Here is a 15959-nt window from a genome sequence, read left to right as displayed (position 1 = left end):
CAGCTCTGTGAGGAACAGTTGTGGAAGATGGGTTTCTTCAACCTTGAGAAGAAAAGACTGAAAGCCATATGCAGATACCTGAAGGGCTGCCCACGTAGAAGATGGAGCAAGCTTTCTTCCCCCTCTAGCTCCATAGCATTGGGCTCAAAGTAATGGATTCACTTTACCAAACAAAAGGCCATTTGGCCTAAACATTAGGAAGAACTTCTTGAGAGTAAAAGCTGTGTGAAATGAATTGCCTCAGAAGGGGTTGAATTCTTCTTTGTTGGAGGTACTGCAGCACCAGCCAAGAGTGATTTAACTTTGGATTCTCTGCTTTGGCAGGTCGGATTTGATGAGCCAGGATTCTCTTCCAGCTCTATAGTTATATGATTCTGTGAATATGGTTTTTGGGGCAGCCTGAATCCAAGCCATATAGCACTTTATGCATGATAACCAGCACTCTAAATTTTGGTCCTCAAAACAGATCAGTGGCCAGTAAATTGTCACAGCAAAAAAGGAATGTGTTCCCTCATCAAAAGTCTGTCTGAAAACTCTCTCACGCTATAATCTACTTTACAAGGTCACTCTAGAGGTGCTGATATGTATTTTTGGACTACAGTTCCAAGAATTCCCTAGATCGGTGGTTCCCAACCTTTGCTAACTCAATTGTTCCTGGACTGCAGCTCCCAGAAACCCCAGCCACCACAGCTCCTGGTGAAGACTTCTGGGAGATTTAGTTTAAAAACACCTGGTTTATCCTAGGTTGGGAACTACTGCCCTAGTCAATTACCCACCTCTGCACATCTGTAGAAAAACCGGTGACATTCAAGCACCTCAGAGGGAATATAGGATACCATTGCAAAAAGTGAATAAACCATATCTGAACAAACTTACCAACCAGCTGTATGATAATGTTTTTATACAGCAAGCCTCCCACAGCGAAAGAGAGCAACAGGGCTGAACTGGAAAATCCAATTTAGTTAAAGCCTTTAAAAGCTATGTCAGCCACTACAAATCCCTGGGTCAAAGTTACAAAAATCCAAACATCAAGTACCAGGATATTTTCCAGAATATAAATGCATGCTTGTGGATAGTGGAAAATAAATCTCCAGCTTTTTAATGCACCCAAATGCCAATTTCATTTTTTTTGCTTTTTTTAAAAACCAGTGATCACAAGATCCACACAGAACAAAACAAAATATTAATCGGTGTGTTGAGCAAGCAGAGACTGTAAGTTCAGCCGCTATGACTCATGCAGCTGAATTACACCAGCTAAAGAAGTGGCTTTTGGCCTATTTTAAGGCTTTAGCTCTTTCTGTATTTTATAATGAGACACTCTTGGACTTAGCAGACAGCTTTCTCACAGCGCTTCGCAGATTTAACAAGGTCTTGCACTTTAAAACACACACGCACAGCGTGGGCTTGAGAGATTTCCACAATCCACTACCCTGGGGAATTATTAACTTCTGCACTTCATCAATGTGTGGTTACATTATCTCATTTCAAGTTATACAAAGTTTAGGGAAGAATGCCCAATTTATATCCTGCCATTCTTCTTCATGGATTGCTGCCTTGTCGTGGCGAAGGGGCTTGAGTAACTCAGAGAAACTATGGGCTATGCCGTGCAGGGACACCCAAGACGGACAGGACATAGTGGAGAGTTCCGACTAAACGCAATCCACCTGGAGTAGGAAATGGCAAGCCACTCCAGTATCTTTGCCAAGAACGCCCCATGATCAGAAACAAAAGGCTAAAAGATATGACGCTGGAAGATGGGCCCCTCAGGTCGGAAGGCGTCCAACATGCTACTGAGGAAGAGCGGAGGACAAGTACAAGTAGCTCCAGAGCTAATGAAGTGGTTGGGCCAAAGCCGAAAGGACGCTCAGCTGTGGATGTGCCTGGAAGTGAAAGGAAAATCCAATGCTGCAAAGAAAAATACTGCATAGGAACCTGGAACGTAAGATCTATGAACACTGGGAAGCTGGAGGTGGTCAAACAGGAGATGGCAAGAATAAACATCGACATCCTGGGCATCAGTGAACTAAAATGGACAGGAATGGGCGAATTCAGCTCAGATGATTATCATATCTACTATTGTGGACAAGAATCCCGTAGAAGGAATGGAGTAGCCCTCATAGTCAACAAAAGAGTGGGAAAAGCTGTAATGGGATACAATCTCAAAAATGATAGAATGATGTCAATACGAATCCAAGGCAGACCATTCAACATCACAATAATCCAAGTTTATGCACCAACCAGCATTGCTGAGGAGACTGAAATTGAACAATTCTATGAAGATTTACAACACCTTCTAGAACTGACACCAAAGAAAGATGTTCTTCTCATTCTAGGGGACTGGAATGCTAAAGTAGGGAGCCAAGAGATAAAAGGAACAACAGGGAAGTTTGGCCTTGGAGTTCAGAATGAAGCAGGGCAAAGGCTAATAGAGTTTTGTCAAGAGAATAAGCTGGTCATCACAAACACTCTTTTCCAACAACACAAGAGGCGACTCTATACATGGAAATCACCAGATGGGCAATATCGAAATCAGATTGATTATATTCTCTGCAGCCAAAGATGGAGAAGCTCTATACAGTCAGCAAAAACAAGACCTGGAGCTGACTGCGGTTCTGATCATCAGCTTCTCATAGCAAAATTCAAGCTTAGACTGAAGAGATTAGGAAAAACCACTGGGCCACTCAGGTATAATCTAAACCAAATCCCTTATGAATACACAGTGGAAGTAAAGAACAGATTTAAGGAACTAGATTTGGTGGACAGAGTGCCTGAAGAACTCTGGATAGAGGCTCGTAACATTGTCCAGGAGGCAGCAACGAAAACCATCCCAAAGAAAAGGAAATGCAAGAAAGCAAAGTGGCTGTCCAACGAGGCCTTAGAAATAGCAGAGAAGAGAAGGGAAGCAAAATGCAAGGGAGATAGGGAAAGTTACAGAAAATTGCATGCAGACTTCCAAAGAATAGCAAGGAGAGACAAGAGGGCCTTCTTAAATGAACAATGCAAAGAAATAGAGGAAGATAACAGAAAAGGAAAGACCAGAGATCTGTTCAGGAAAATTGGAGATATTAGAGGAACATTTTGCGCAAAGATGAACATGATAAAAGACAAAAATGGGAGAGACCTCACAGAAGCAGAAGACGTCAAGAAGAGGTGGCAAGAATACACAGAGGAATTATATCAGAAAGATTTGGATATCCCGGACAACCCAGACAATGTAGTTGCTGACCTTGAGCCAGACATCCTGGAGAGCGAAGTCAAGTGGGCCTTAGAAAGCCTGGCTAACAACAAGGCCAGTGGAGGTGATGGCATTCCAGTTGAACTATTTAAAATCTTGAAAGATGATGCTGTTAAGGTGCTACATTCAATATGCCAGCAAGTTTGGAAAACTCAACAGTGGCCAGAGGATTGGAAAAGATCAGTCTACATCCCAATCCCAAAGAAAGGCAGTGCCAAAGAATGCTCCAACTACCGTACAATTGCACTCATTTCGCACGCTAGCAAGGTTATGCTCAAAATCCTCCAAGGTAGGCTTCAGCAGTATGTGGACCGAGAACTCCCAGAAGTACAAGCTGGATTCCGAAGAGGCAGAGGAACTCGAGACCAAATTGCTAACTTGCGCTGGATTATGGAGAAAGCCAGAGAGTTCCAGAAAAATATCTACTTCTGCTTCATTGACTATGCGAAAGCCTTTGACTGTGTGGACCACAGCAAACTATGGCAAGTTCTTAAAGAAATGGGAGTGCCTGACCACTTTATCTGTCTCCTGAGAAACCTATATGTGGGACAGGAAGCAACAGTTAGAACTGGTCATGGAACAACTGAGTGGTTCAAAATTGGGAAAGGAGTACGGCAAGGCTGTATATTGTCCCCCAGCTTATTTAACTTATATGCAGAATACATCATGCGGAAGGCTGGACTGGAAGAAACCCAAGCCGGAATTAAGATTGCCGGAAGAAATATCAACAACCTCCGATATGCAGATGATACCACTCTGATGGCAGAAAGTGAGGAGGAATTAAAGAACCTTGTAATGAGAGTGAAAGAGGAGAGTGCAAAAAACGGTCTGAAACTGAACATCAAAAAAACTAAGATCATGGCCACTGGTCCCATCACCTCCTGGGAAATAGAAGGGGAAGATATGGAGGCAGTGTCAAATTTTATCTTCCTGGGCTCCATGATCACTGCAGATGGAGACAGCAGCCCTGAAATTAAAAGGCGCCTTCTTCTTGGGAGGAAAGCGATGACAAATCTGGACAGCATCTTGAAAAGCAGAGACATCACCTTGCCAACAAAAGTCCGAATAGTCAAAGCTATGGTTTTTCCTGTCGTGATGTATGGAAGTGAGAGCTGGACCATAAAGAAAGCAGACCGCCGAAGAATTGATGCCTTTGAATTGTGGTGCTGGAGGAGGCTCTTGAGAATCCCCTGGACTGCAAGGAGAACAAACCTATCAGTTCTAAAGGAAATCAACCCTGAGTGCTCACTGGAAGGACAGATCCTGAAGCTGAGGCTCCAGTACTTTGGCCATCTAATGAGAAGAAAAGACTCCCTGGAAAAGACCCTGATGTTGGGAAAGTGTGATGGCAAGAGGAGAAGGGGACGACCGAGGATGAGATGGCTGGACAGTGTCTGCGAAGCAACCAACATGAACCTGACACAACTCCGGGAGGCAGTAGAAGACAGGAGGGCCTGGCGTGCTCTGGTCCATGGGGTCACGAAGAGTCGGACACGACTAAACGACTAAACACACAACACATTTTTTTTTTATCATCTTAGAACTGCAGAGCTGGAAAGGACCCTCTGGATCAAGGACACCAGTCCCTATTAAGGAGGCCTAGTGGGGGATCGAACTCCCAACCTCTGGTTCTGCAACCAGATGCCTGAACCACAGAGCATACATCATGGAAACAGCAGCTGATGCATGCCTAGAGCTGTATCAGGATACAGCAGTCGCCTCAAGCTTTACTAGCTCAGAGCCACCTCCCCTTTCTCCCATGGGATGGGGCAGGTTGCTCTATGTGCGTAGAGCAGTAAATCAATGAGGCTGACTCACTGGGGGAAGACGATTATCCGTCATGCTCATGTTTTCAAAATTCAGCCTTATCCATTTTAATTAAGAAGGATTCCTTCTCGATTATTTGGTGGTGGTGGTGAAATACCAGTTGTCTGATCAGCTGGTGCAAACTTTTGCCTTGATCCTCTTGATAATTATTGCCAAGCAGGGCCTCTTCGAGCACCATTCACCTCTCAGGAGAAAAGCCTCTGGAAATTGAGTGTCATCAAGTGTGCCTGGGAACACTTGCCCTCTGCTCTGTCAGGATGAGTCCTATCATGAAGCAGAGTGAAGCAAACCAGTTCAGGCAGCAAACGATGGGGGAACAAGAATAGTAGCCACTCCCCTCATTCTTCTCCCGCCTCCCCCCCCAGGTTGACAAAGCTGGACATGTCCCACAGCCAGTCCTTTGGACTCCCACGCTCTGCACCAGCTTGCTGCCTTAAGTGTGGTGCCATGGGCAATGAAACTACCAGTCTAGTTGGTTTCTCAGTCCAGTTCACTTCATGCCCCCCAAAGTTCTGGGTCAGCACCAGTTTTCTTAAGTGTTTCAGGGAAGGGGTCAGGGAACAAATTTCCTAGCTTTGTCTGGTGGCTGCCTTATCCTCAAGCCCCTTTATAATGGATGACAGCCTCCTCCACTACCACCAGCGGACCAGATAACATGGGGTAGTTCACTCCAATCTTCCCCTGGTTCGTTTAAGCTGTTAATTCTTTTCCAAAATGCAAACAGGCCTACACAAGAAAGGGAAGGAAGGAAAGCTCAGGCTGACATACTGTCCATGCAACTGGTCTTGGGGAATGCTAAGCTGCTGCTGGGTTTTCCGTTCTAGGATGAGAGCCACTCACTGTTCGGAGAAGGAGCAGCTTAGATCCTCTGCTATATCCTCTTCTCAGCCAGAAGTCACCAGTGTGCAAGTGAGTTTGGTCAGGAAGGAATCTGATGAGTTGGTGATGTCATCATAGCTCCTACACTAAATGGCCCCCCAAAAAGTTGCCTTAGTAACCCTGAGGCAATTCTCTAGAGGCTCAAGGGAATCACCATGGCAGTGTCTAAGAAAGACAGTTCTACAGAATATTCAGCTAGGCTCCTGTAGTGTTCACCCTTGTTATGCAATAAGTTATGTATTATTCATGAGTTATATACTAATGTGGCTAAGAGGTGGGGCCGAAATAGATGTTAAAAGGCGGAGCCTGAGAGGAGAGTCAGTCAGTCAGAGTCTGAGTTCAGTCTGTGTTAGGAATAAGAGAAGGATAGTTTGGGGTCTGAGGAAAGTACTTATGAATTGTTCCAGAAACCAACTGCAATCAATAAACCTGTTTTATTAAAATGTCAGTACTGAATGGACCTTCATCTTTTCTAAGTAAAGTAAGTTGATAAGGAAATCAACCGGTGGCAGCATATCAAGAGATGTTTTGGCTTGCCATTGTGAGCTCTGTGCTTAGTGAGACAAACAGGGTCCACGAGGGCAAATGCTACAATTGGTGTCCAGCGGTGGGATATGAAAACAATCTAGTAAATCCAGAGTTTGAAAGTGATTTTTTTTGAGTTGTGGGTACCTTTTTAGTTAGAGGTCTGTGGTGAAGTGGGTGACCTGCTAGAGCTTTTGTGGGAAAGCTTAGTGGCAGATCTTCTGATCCCAGATCTGGGGGGACTGAAGATAGGGAACGATTTTGAAGGAAAAATTCCTGTTTATTTACGTCAGGATTTGAGAGACCCTGTGGCTAGTTTAAAGGCGCTGAGAGTTAAAGAGAGTGCTTGTGGATAAAATTGGAAGCCAGAGGTCAGAGCAGATCTGAGGGGACAGATGAATCAAAGAAGAAAGATAGGTCCTTTTAAAATCAGCACAAACACTCAAGACTAATTATCTCAGAAATAAACATGCCCCCCAAACATAACCAAAAGGGGAGTTGTAAGGCAGAGAGTTTACCTCAAGAAATGGAGGAAAATGGAGACCCTTTAACTCCAATGGAACAGGAGGAAACTGAGGAGGGTGCCTCAGAGAGACAAAGGGATCTGGATTCCAATGATTTTGAAAAATGGAAACTACAACAAAAAATTAACTTGAAGGAATTAGAAATTAAGGAAAAAGCCAGAGCTGAAGAGAAAGCCCAGGATCTACAGCTCAAGGAAATAGATTTTGAAATTGAGAAAGAAAGGGTCAGAAAAAAAGAGATGGAATTAATGGAATTAAGAAAAAAAGAAATCACATTTGAGCAAGAAAAAAAGACAAATGGAATTTCAAATAGAGATGAAAAGATTGGAAATTGCTGCTCAAAACAATAATAGTAATGATAACAACAATGCTAGTGAGGGAAATCTCTCAAAAATCGATCTAAAGAAATTTCCCCAATATAAGAAAGGTGACTGCCTTGAATCTTTCCTCATTTCATTTAAGAGAGTGTGTTGGGACTTTGTTATTAAGGATGATGAATGGGTGATAGTGCTAAGATCACAAATAAGTGGGGATTTAGCTGAACTGTACTCTCAGATGCCTCTAGAGCAAGCTAGAGACTTAGAATCCTATAGAAAAATGGTATATTCAAGATCTGGCATAAATGCCGAAACCTGAGGAGAAAATTTCATTCCCTTACCAAAAAGCCTGAAGAATCTTATTCTCAGTTACAGACTCAACTGGTCCAATGTTTGGACAAATGGATGGAACGTGAGCATGTAAGTTCTCTAGAGCAGATGGAAAATGTGATTTGGTTGGAACAATTTTATTCTATTTTGCCTGGGGAATTGCGTTATTTAGTTAAAGACAAAAATCCTAAAAATCTATTAGAAGCAGGTGAAACAGTGGATTCCATAAGTGAGATATGAAACCCCACTTTCTCTGAGGTAAAATTTTACAGGCAGAATTGGGACAACAGCAAGAAACCCGTCAATAAAGATTACCTCATCAAAACATCAGGGAAAGAAGGCCAGCGTAGTACCTCACCTAAATTGCCCTCAGGGCCTAATCTGCCAAAGAGAGTGAACCCTGAGGAAAAGTTTAAGAGATCGCCTCAATGAAATTGAAGGACTTATAGACAGTGTTATAACTGTGATGATTTTGGGCATATTCAATCAAATTGTATGAAAAACAAAAATAAAAATGGAAAAGATGATAATCAGATCAAGAGAGTTTATTTACTATTTAAACCTGTGGAGGCCACTGAAGGAAGTTGTAACAATGGTGGTTCTGTCTCCGTGGCAACTAGCACGACAGAGAATTCTGATCTGCCACTAGCCAGGGTCGTTCAGTGTTTTGTAAAGACAGAAAATATTTTAGTACAGAACCCTGGTGAGGAAATTCTTATTAATGAGAAGTCTTATGTGGGAGTTGTTGATTCCTGTTCCAACAAAACCCTGTGTCATCCTGATGTGGTTCCTAAAGAACCAATACTTCCAAACCAAACAGTTACAATTAAGGGAATAAGCTCTACTCCAGTGATTTTACCTATGGCTAAAGTAAAGATAAACTATAGACACTGGGATGTGGCAATTTCTGATCAAATTCCAGCACCTTGTTTAATTGGGTTAGATCTAACTAAGCATGAGCAGAATGCTTTGGGGGTGACATGTGCCCTGGGAGAGCAGTTAACAATGCCTGAGGGAAAAATGCAATCCCCAGGGATGCCCAAGTTTAGAGGAAAACCCTCTGGGGTAGCAGAAATGGCTGAGAAGGTCATTTTGAAAAACCCTGATGATACTTCCTGTATTGATGAACAGAAGGAAGATAGTACTTTAAATGAAGATATTAGAAAACCTAAAGAGAATCCCATTCCGCTGACCCCTGAACACCCAGAGAGGTCTATAACTGATAACTAGTCGACCGAAGAGAACATGGAAGGAGCCAGACATCATCAGAGGGACCCGAGTGCCAGCAGTCATGTGACAAGCTGAAGGAGGCGGTAATGACCGGATCTGTCCACAGAGCACCTGACTACAGCTGGAAGTTCACCATCTTCACGTATACATTGAGCATTGGACTTGAAGAGGTGCTGTGCCAAGCAGATGACAGCGGGAATGTGCAAGACTTGGACTTTGTAATCCACAGTGAAAAAGGGACTCCGAATGTGGATGCTGGTACCTTGCCTTGAAAGCCAAATGAATAATGGGGGAATAAACAAATTGGTAATGTATAATAAATGTTCTGTTTGTGTATAGTGACGAAAAATTGAATGTTGATGAACTAAGAAGCAAATGATTCAATGACTTTTAAAATAAACCGGAATGGACTATTGAGTAACTGTTTAACTATCTATGAAAATTTCCATGATTATATTTCTGTAAGGTTGTGAGGTTAAATGTTGTGAGTATAAATCAAAAGGTAAAGTATGTAATTGACCTGTGTTGGAATGTTTAGAGTGATAAGATATTGTGATTGTTATATAAAATGTTGTTATTGCTTGCAGAATGTTGCCAGAGGGTAAGTAGAGTTTTTATGCAATGATGCATGTTTGTTTAGGAGGTAAAACGTGTTTCCCCTCTCAAACAAACCTATTTAAGGGGTGAGGAATGTAGTGTTCACCCTTGTTATGCAATAAGTTATGTATTATTCATGAGTTATATGCTAATATAGTTAAGCGGTGGAGCCGAAAGAGATGTTAAAAGGCAGTCTGAGTTCAGTCTGTGTTAGGAAGAGAGAGAGAAGGATAATTTGTGGTCTGTGATTAGTCTGAGTGTAAACTGATAATTACTATAGAAGGTTAATATTGAAGCTTGATGAAACTTGAAGATTGTGCTTATGAATTGTTCCAGAAATCAACTGTAATCAATAAACCTGTTCTATTAAAAAGTCAGTACTGAATGGACCTTTATCTTTTCTAAGTAAAGTACGCTGATAAGGAGATCAACTGGTGGCAACATATCAAGAGGTGTTTTGGTTTGCCTTTGTGAGCTCTGTGTTTAGCGAGACAAACAGAGGCCACGAGGGCAAACGCCACCGCTCCGTTTACAATTTTCCAAGTTTTCAGAAACATATGATGGATTCTCAATGTCTTTGCAAATTCATAATCAGAGATAATGCAGATTTTTCCAGTTCCCCATCATCATCACCTACCAGGGATGGGGACTTGAGCCATGAGACTTGCTTTGCTCTTTTACTGAGGAAAGTTGGACTTAAATCACATCAGGGACTTGATGCAGACTTGGTACCTCAGACTCAGACTTGGGGCTCAGACCGAAAGACTTGACAACACCCTTGTCATGTACCCTGTAGAGTACATACAAATCTGTGGCTTAAGTACTGTATTCTATGTATCTGAGAAACAAGATTGTAACCCACAAACTCTCACACTTAAATATATTTCTTTATTTTAAATGTGCCACACTATCTGCTTCTTTCTGTTATACAGACGGAAACAAACTGATACAGCTGCCTGCCTGAAAATTTCTTTAGGTTTGTGTGTAAACTTTGAATAAAGTCTTTCCCCCTCCCTTAACTTTGCTTTTAAAAGAAAAAATGGAGTCTCTGCCAAAAAAAGAGCAATGTCAGATTAAAAGCCATAAACATTGTTAAATGTTCTGCATTATTACGGCAGGGCAGGATGCATGTCTAAATGGATCAATTTCTCAGATTCCCCTTCAGGCAGACGTGTCTGTTTGTCTGTGCGTCTTCCGATTTGTTTCACCTCTCCTTTTTGCTTTATTCAGGATTTAAAAAAAAAAAAAAAGCTTTAAGTGTTTAAATAACAGGACACCTGTATCTTTCTTGTTTTTCAGTGTGTTTTTAATATTGCTTTTGTCAGTAAGTTTTCAATGTGGTATTTGTTTCTTTTTTTAAAATGCGGTTTGTTTTTAATGCCTGTTTTTTAGCTTTCATAGTGTTCATTTTTTAATACTGTAAGTCACCTCACACTCTTTTTAGGAGAAAGGTGGGGTAAAAATATTTTAAATAAGCAAACAAATTTAAGCTTATGTCTGTTTGATTACTCATTACCAAGTAAATTCTTTCTCCTAGGTCTCTGGGTGAAGTTACAGCCGCCCTTTCTCTCAAAATAGGTGCCTGCGGAAGACCAGAAGGCCCAGGGACACCCTTTCTGAATCCCTTCATAGCGAGTGACTTGTGTGGCACCTGTGTGCCGCAGTAAGAAACTGAAATCTTGTTTTCTTCTGTTTAATGGTGAGTAATTTACTAACACGTCCTACCCGGTGGTTAGGAACACTGTGTCATCCTAGCTCTTAATATTTACTTAAAGCTACAGATGGACCCAGTCTTCAACAAGAGGAAAGAACTAGTCAGTGAGTTGGAAATGGTAAGAACCTTGGCCTTAAATTATTTATTTATTTATTTATTTATTTATCTATCTATCTATCTATCTATCTATCTATCTATCTATCTATCTATCTATCTATCTATCTATCTATCTATCTATCTATCTATCTATCTATCTATCTATCTATCTATCTATCTATCTATCTATACATACATACATACATACATACATACATACATACATACATACATACATACATACATACATACATACATACCCCACCTATCTGGCCATTTCGACCACTCTAGGCGGCTTACAACATAAAAAACATAACAAATATAAGAAAAAAATTAACCATGGAATTTGTTTTACTGAGGAAAGTGAAAGCTAGGGACAGCATGCCATACATTCTGGATTTTAAGAAAGCTGATGTTCCCGTGCTTAATGAAAGACTGGGCAAAATCCAACTGCCAGAAATACTGAAAAAGAAGGGAGAATCATTGAGGGCCTGAGGGCTTCTTTAAAATGTGATACTGAAGGGATAACTATTCATATGAAAACTAGACAAGAAAGCAGCGTGGCTGCATTAAGGAATTTGAAGAAAGCACTGAGATTTTTAAAGGGCATGCACAGGAAATTGAAGGAGAAAGAAATCACCATGGAAGAGTACAAATGCGTAGCCAATATTTGTAGAGAGAAGGTCAGGAGAACTAAATCTCTGAATGAGCTCAGAGCTGCAAGAATGATTAAACATAACAGAAGAGGGGTCTTCAACAGTGCTTGGAGGATAAGGGAGAACAAGGAAATCGCAGGTCTGCTGTGCGCAAAGGTTTCTTTTTAAAAAAATGCTAATGTGTGACAGAGCAGGTCAACTCAACAGCTGCTTTATGTAGGTTTTCTCCCAAAAGAGAAAGAGCGTTCAAGCCAGTGCAGACAGAACAAGCAACCGTGAGGGGAGTGCTGTCCAAGATAATTGAAAAAGTGGTTATCGTGACACGCAGCTATTTCAAATGAGTTCATGTCTCCGGGGCTGTATGTACTGCATCCAAGAGAATGAAAGCAGCTTGTGGATGTACTCTCAGAGTCTTTGTTTACAGTGGACCCTCGACTTACAGACGGCTCGACTTACAGCCTGTTCGAGTTACAGACTTCTCTGGCCGCAAAGTTTAGGTTCGACTTGCAGCTGGAGAATTGACCTACGGACCAGAAAAAAAACAAAACGGAACAAAAACAGAACAAAAACGGACGGTTACAGATTGATCAGTTTTCAATGCATTGTAGGTCAATGGAGATTTGACCTACAGACTTTTCGACCTGTAGCCACTGTTCCAACACGGATTAATTCCGTAAGTAGAGGGTCCACTGTACAATCTTTGAGAATTGCAGGGAAAGAGGCGAGGTCCTGGGCAACTTGGAGGGAGTCAAATCTGCTTCCCATCTTCAAAACTATTGAGTAGTCAGCTTGATATCATTAACAGCAAAGGTTCTAGAGCAGACAAACAATCAGTCAGTTAGCACTTAGAAAAGAATGCTGTGATTACTAAAAACTAGCATCAGTCTTTCAAAACAAAGACAAAAAAATCCCAGACTAATCCTTCCACTTCTCTCTCTTTAGAAAAGTTACAATCTTGGTAGGTTAGGTAAATGCTGTAAATGTATTTTATTCTGATTTTGGAATGGCTTTCAGCAAAGTTACCCATGGTATTGTGGTAGATAACTTAGTAAAATATGGGCCCAACAATGTTACTATTATGTGCATTAGTTTATGGTCTGGACCCCCCAAAACATCACTCACCAATAGTTCCCCTTCATCATGGAGAGAAATGACAAGGGCTATAGGGTCCTATAGAGTTTTGTCCTGGGTCTGGTGTGATTTACCGTAGCTTCTTTTTAAATGATTGGGATGAAGCAGTGGAGAGAATGCTCATCAGATCTACAGACGACATTAAACTGGGAAAAGTAACTAATTTTTCAGAAGACAGAAACTGAATTCAAGATGACTTTTTCAGATTGGAGAACTGGGCCAAAAAAACAAACAGGGTTTCATCCAGGAAAAACTGTAAAGTTATATTAACTATTATTAATATTAAAGTAAAGACGGGACTGATGAGTAAGAATATTTTTAAAGATATTTGGGGAGGATTCATTAATTTTGTATTAATAAAGAGGAAGGGATGTGCACCTTTGTAAGCGTCTATGCAATTTTGGAAGGTGAATGGGGCTCTATGGAGGGAGAAAAAATGGTTATATCTCCAAATGGGCTCAGTGGAGGCATAGGAGCATCATTTTTATAATTGCTTTTGTTGTTTTGTGTTATTAGATGTTTTTAGGTTTGTATGTTTTTTTAATAAATAAAAAAGTAATAAAAAATCAGGGAAAGGTAATGTTATACGTTTGGACAGGAAAAATCAACTGTGCAAACACAGTTGGCAGTAGTATGTGTGAATAGGGTCTCAGGGTGTTCATAGACCACAAGCTAAGCATTAGTCCACATGGAGTTGCAGCAGCAAAAAGAAGCAAATACAATGCTAGATTGCCTCAACAGAAGTATAGTGTTCAGATCAAGGGCAGTAGTAGTATCACTATATTCTGTGCTGGTCAGATCACCTATAGAAAATTTTACCCAATTCTGAGCAGCACAATTTAGGATATTGACAAGCTGGAATGTGGCCAGAAGAGGGTGACCAAGATGGTAGTGGATCTAGAAAGCAAGCCCTATGAGAAAAGATTGAGGAAAGTGGGGTATATTTAGCCTGTAGAAGATGAAACTGAGAGGGGACTTTGTAATCTCCTTTAAAGGTCTGCAAGTCTATCCTATGGAAGATGGATCAAGCCCAATTTCTTCTGCACCAAAGGGTAGGACTGAAACTGATAGATTTAAACGATGAGAAAGGGGATTCTGATTGAACATGGGGGGGGGACTTCCTGGCAAGAGCTCTTTGACAGTGAAATAAACTGCCTGGAAAGGTGGTGGGCTCTCCTTCTTTAAAGGTCTCTAAAGAGAGGCTGGAGAGCTATCTGTTGTAGATGCACCAGCTTTGGGATTTCCTATACTGGCAGGGTTTAGACTAGATTGTCTTAAGTATCCCTTCCAACTCCACAATGCTGTGTTGCTATGTGAGAAAGATGGTAGAAAAGAACCTTGTCCCATCCCATAGTGACATGCTAGTTCTTGAGCAGCAGATGTGTCTTACTTGGGAGACAGGAACAATTACTGCCAAGAAAGCAGTACTGACATGGACTTGTGTCAGTGTAATTCAGCGGTTCCCAATCTTGGATAATCCAGATGTTCTTGGATTGGAACTCCCAGATATCCCAGCCAACACAGCTGGTGGTCAAGGCTTCTGGGAACTACAGTCCAAGAACACCTGGTTTACTCAAGGTTGGGAACCACTGATCTAATTTTTCATGCTGCCAAATGGGTCTATACCTAAAGATACAGTTACCTGGGAAGCAGGCATCACTGAGGTTTTGGGGACTCGATCCATCACTGCTTTCTATGACTGATTTCCAGTAAAACGCATCAGATTGCCATTGACAAGATTTTTTAGAGGGCAGTTCACAGACAGCCTAACTGGCATGGACCACTGTCGTGCTGGGTGAGGAATTCTGCAGTTATGGGCCAGAAAAGGAGCTATTGCAAGCTCTGTAAAGCCACACATATGGTGAAAGGCCATATTGATTCTTAGCAGCAAGCTTCAAAATGCACCAATTCTCTCTCTTCAGTGTGATACAGTCATTCCCATTTCCTTTCTACACACCTTGCACTGCTTTTTGGGAAAAAACGCAGTGCAGTGGGCAGAGCACACACCATGCAGGAAGAAGGATCCAGCATTAATCCCTGCCATCTCCAGTCTACAGAATTCCACTTAAGACAACTGGGAAAGATCCACGCCTGGGTCCTTAGAGAGGCACTGCCAATCAAAAGAGGAAATACTGGGCTAAATGGCCCAATGGTGTGACTCTATATAAAGGCAGCTTCATATCCATAACCACAGTGCTGGTGGATCCAACACAGTGTTCATGCATATAAAACATACATTTCACTCAATCACATTGGCACAACCAAGAAACGCTGATAATTAAAGCAACTGTTTTTGTGATATGGAATACAATCTGGTTATTTTGTGACTTTATTTTGTTCTTGGCGTTGGAGAGACATTGGGATAAACTCAGTCCATTGGAAAAAAATTTTTATCACCGCATATATAATTTAAAAAGAAGGAAAACATGCTGAGAAACTTAATAATTTCAGGATGAAATTCATTTCATTGCATTCTGATTCATGATAAGTTGAAGGATATCATCTGAGAGTCCAGGGACTTGCCTCTTTGGCTCTAAACAAAGGCTGACTTTAGGGGGAGTAGAAAAGCAGGTGTTACGGGAGTGTTGAGGAAGTACTTTAGTCCCATCTCGGTTTAAAACCATCTGTGCTATCCGGAGACTCTTCAGGGCATAGTTCATTCCACCTTCGTCTGCTAGCTCTGCCATTTTGACAGACACACATTGCGAAGCTGCTTCGTATTCTGGACTTCCTCCATGTGGCTTCTTCTGGCAGCAAGTTCCATAAAACGTATCCAGAGATTTTTTTAGGGTGGATTCTCCTTCATCCTTTTGCTCATATGTCCAAGATAAAGGAAGTTCAGGTAGAAATGGTTCAGTGTTCACACAGTTCACAAGATCTGTCTTCTCACAGGGTTGA

The sequence above is a fragment of the Pogona vitticeps genome, chromosome 1 (genome assembly GCF_051106095.1).
Source record: "Pogona vitticeps strain Pit_001003342236 chromosome 1, PviZW2.1, whole genome shotgun sequence".
Taxonomy (NCBI): Eukaryota; Metazoa; Chordata; class Lepidosauria; order Squamata; family Agamidae; genus Pogona; species Pogona vitticeps.
The sequence above is the reverse complement of the archived record's forward strand: the minus strand, read 5'-3'. Positions refer to the sequence as shown.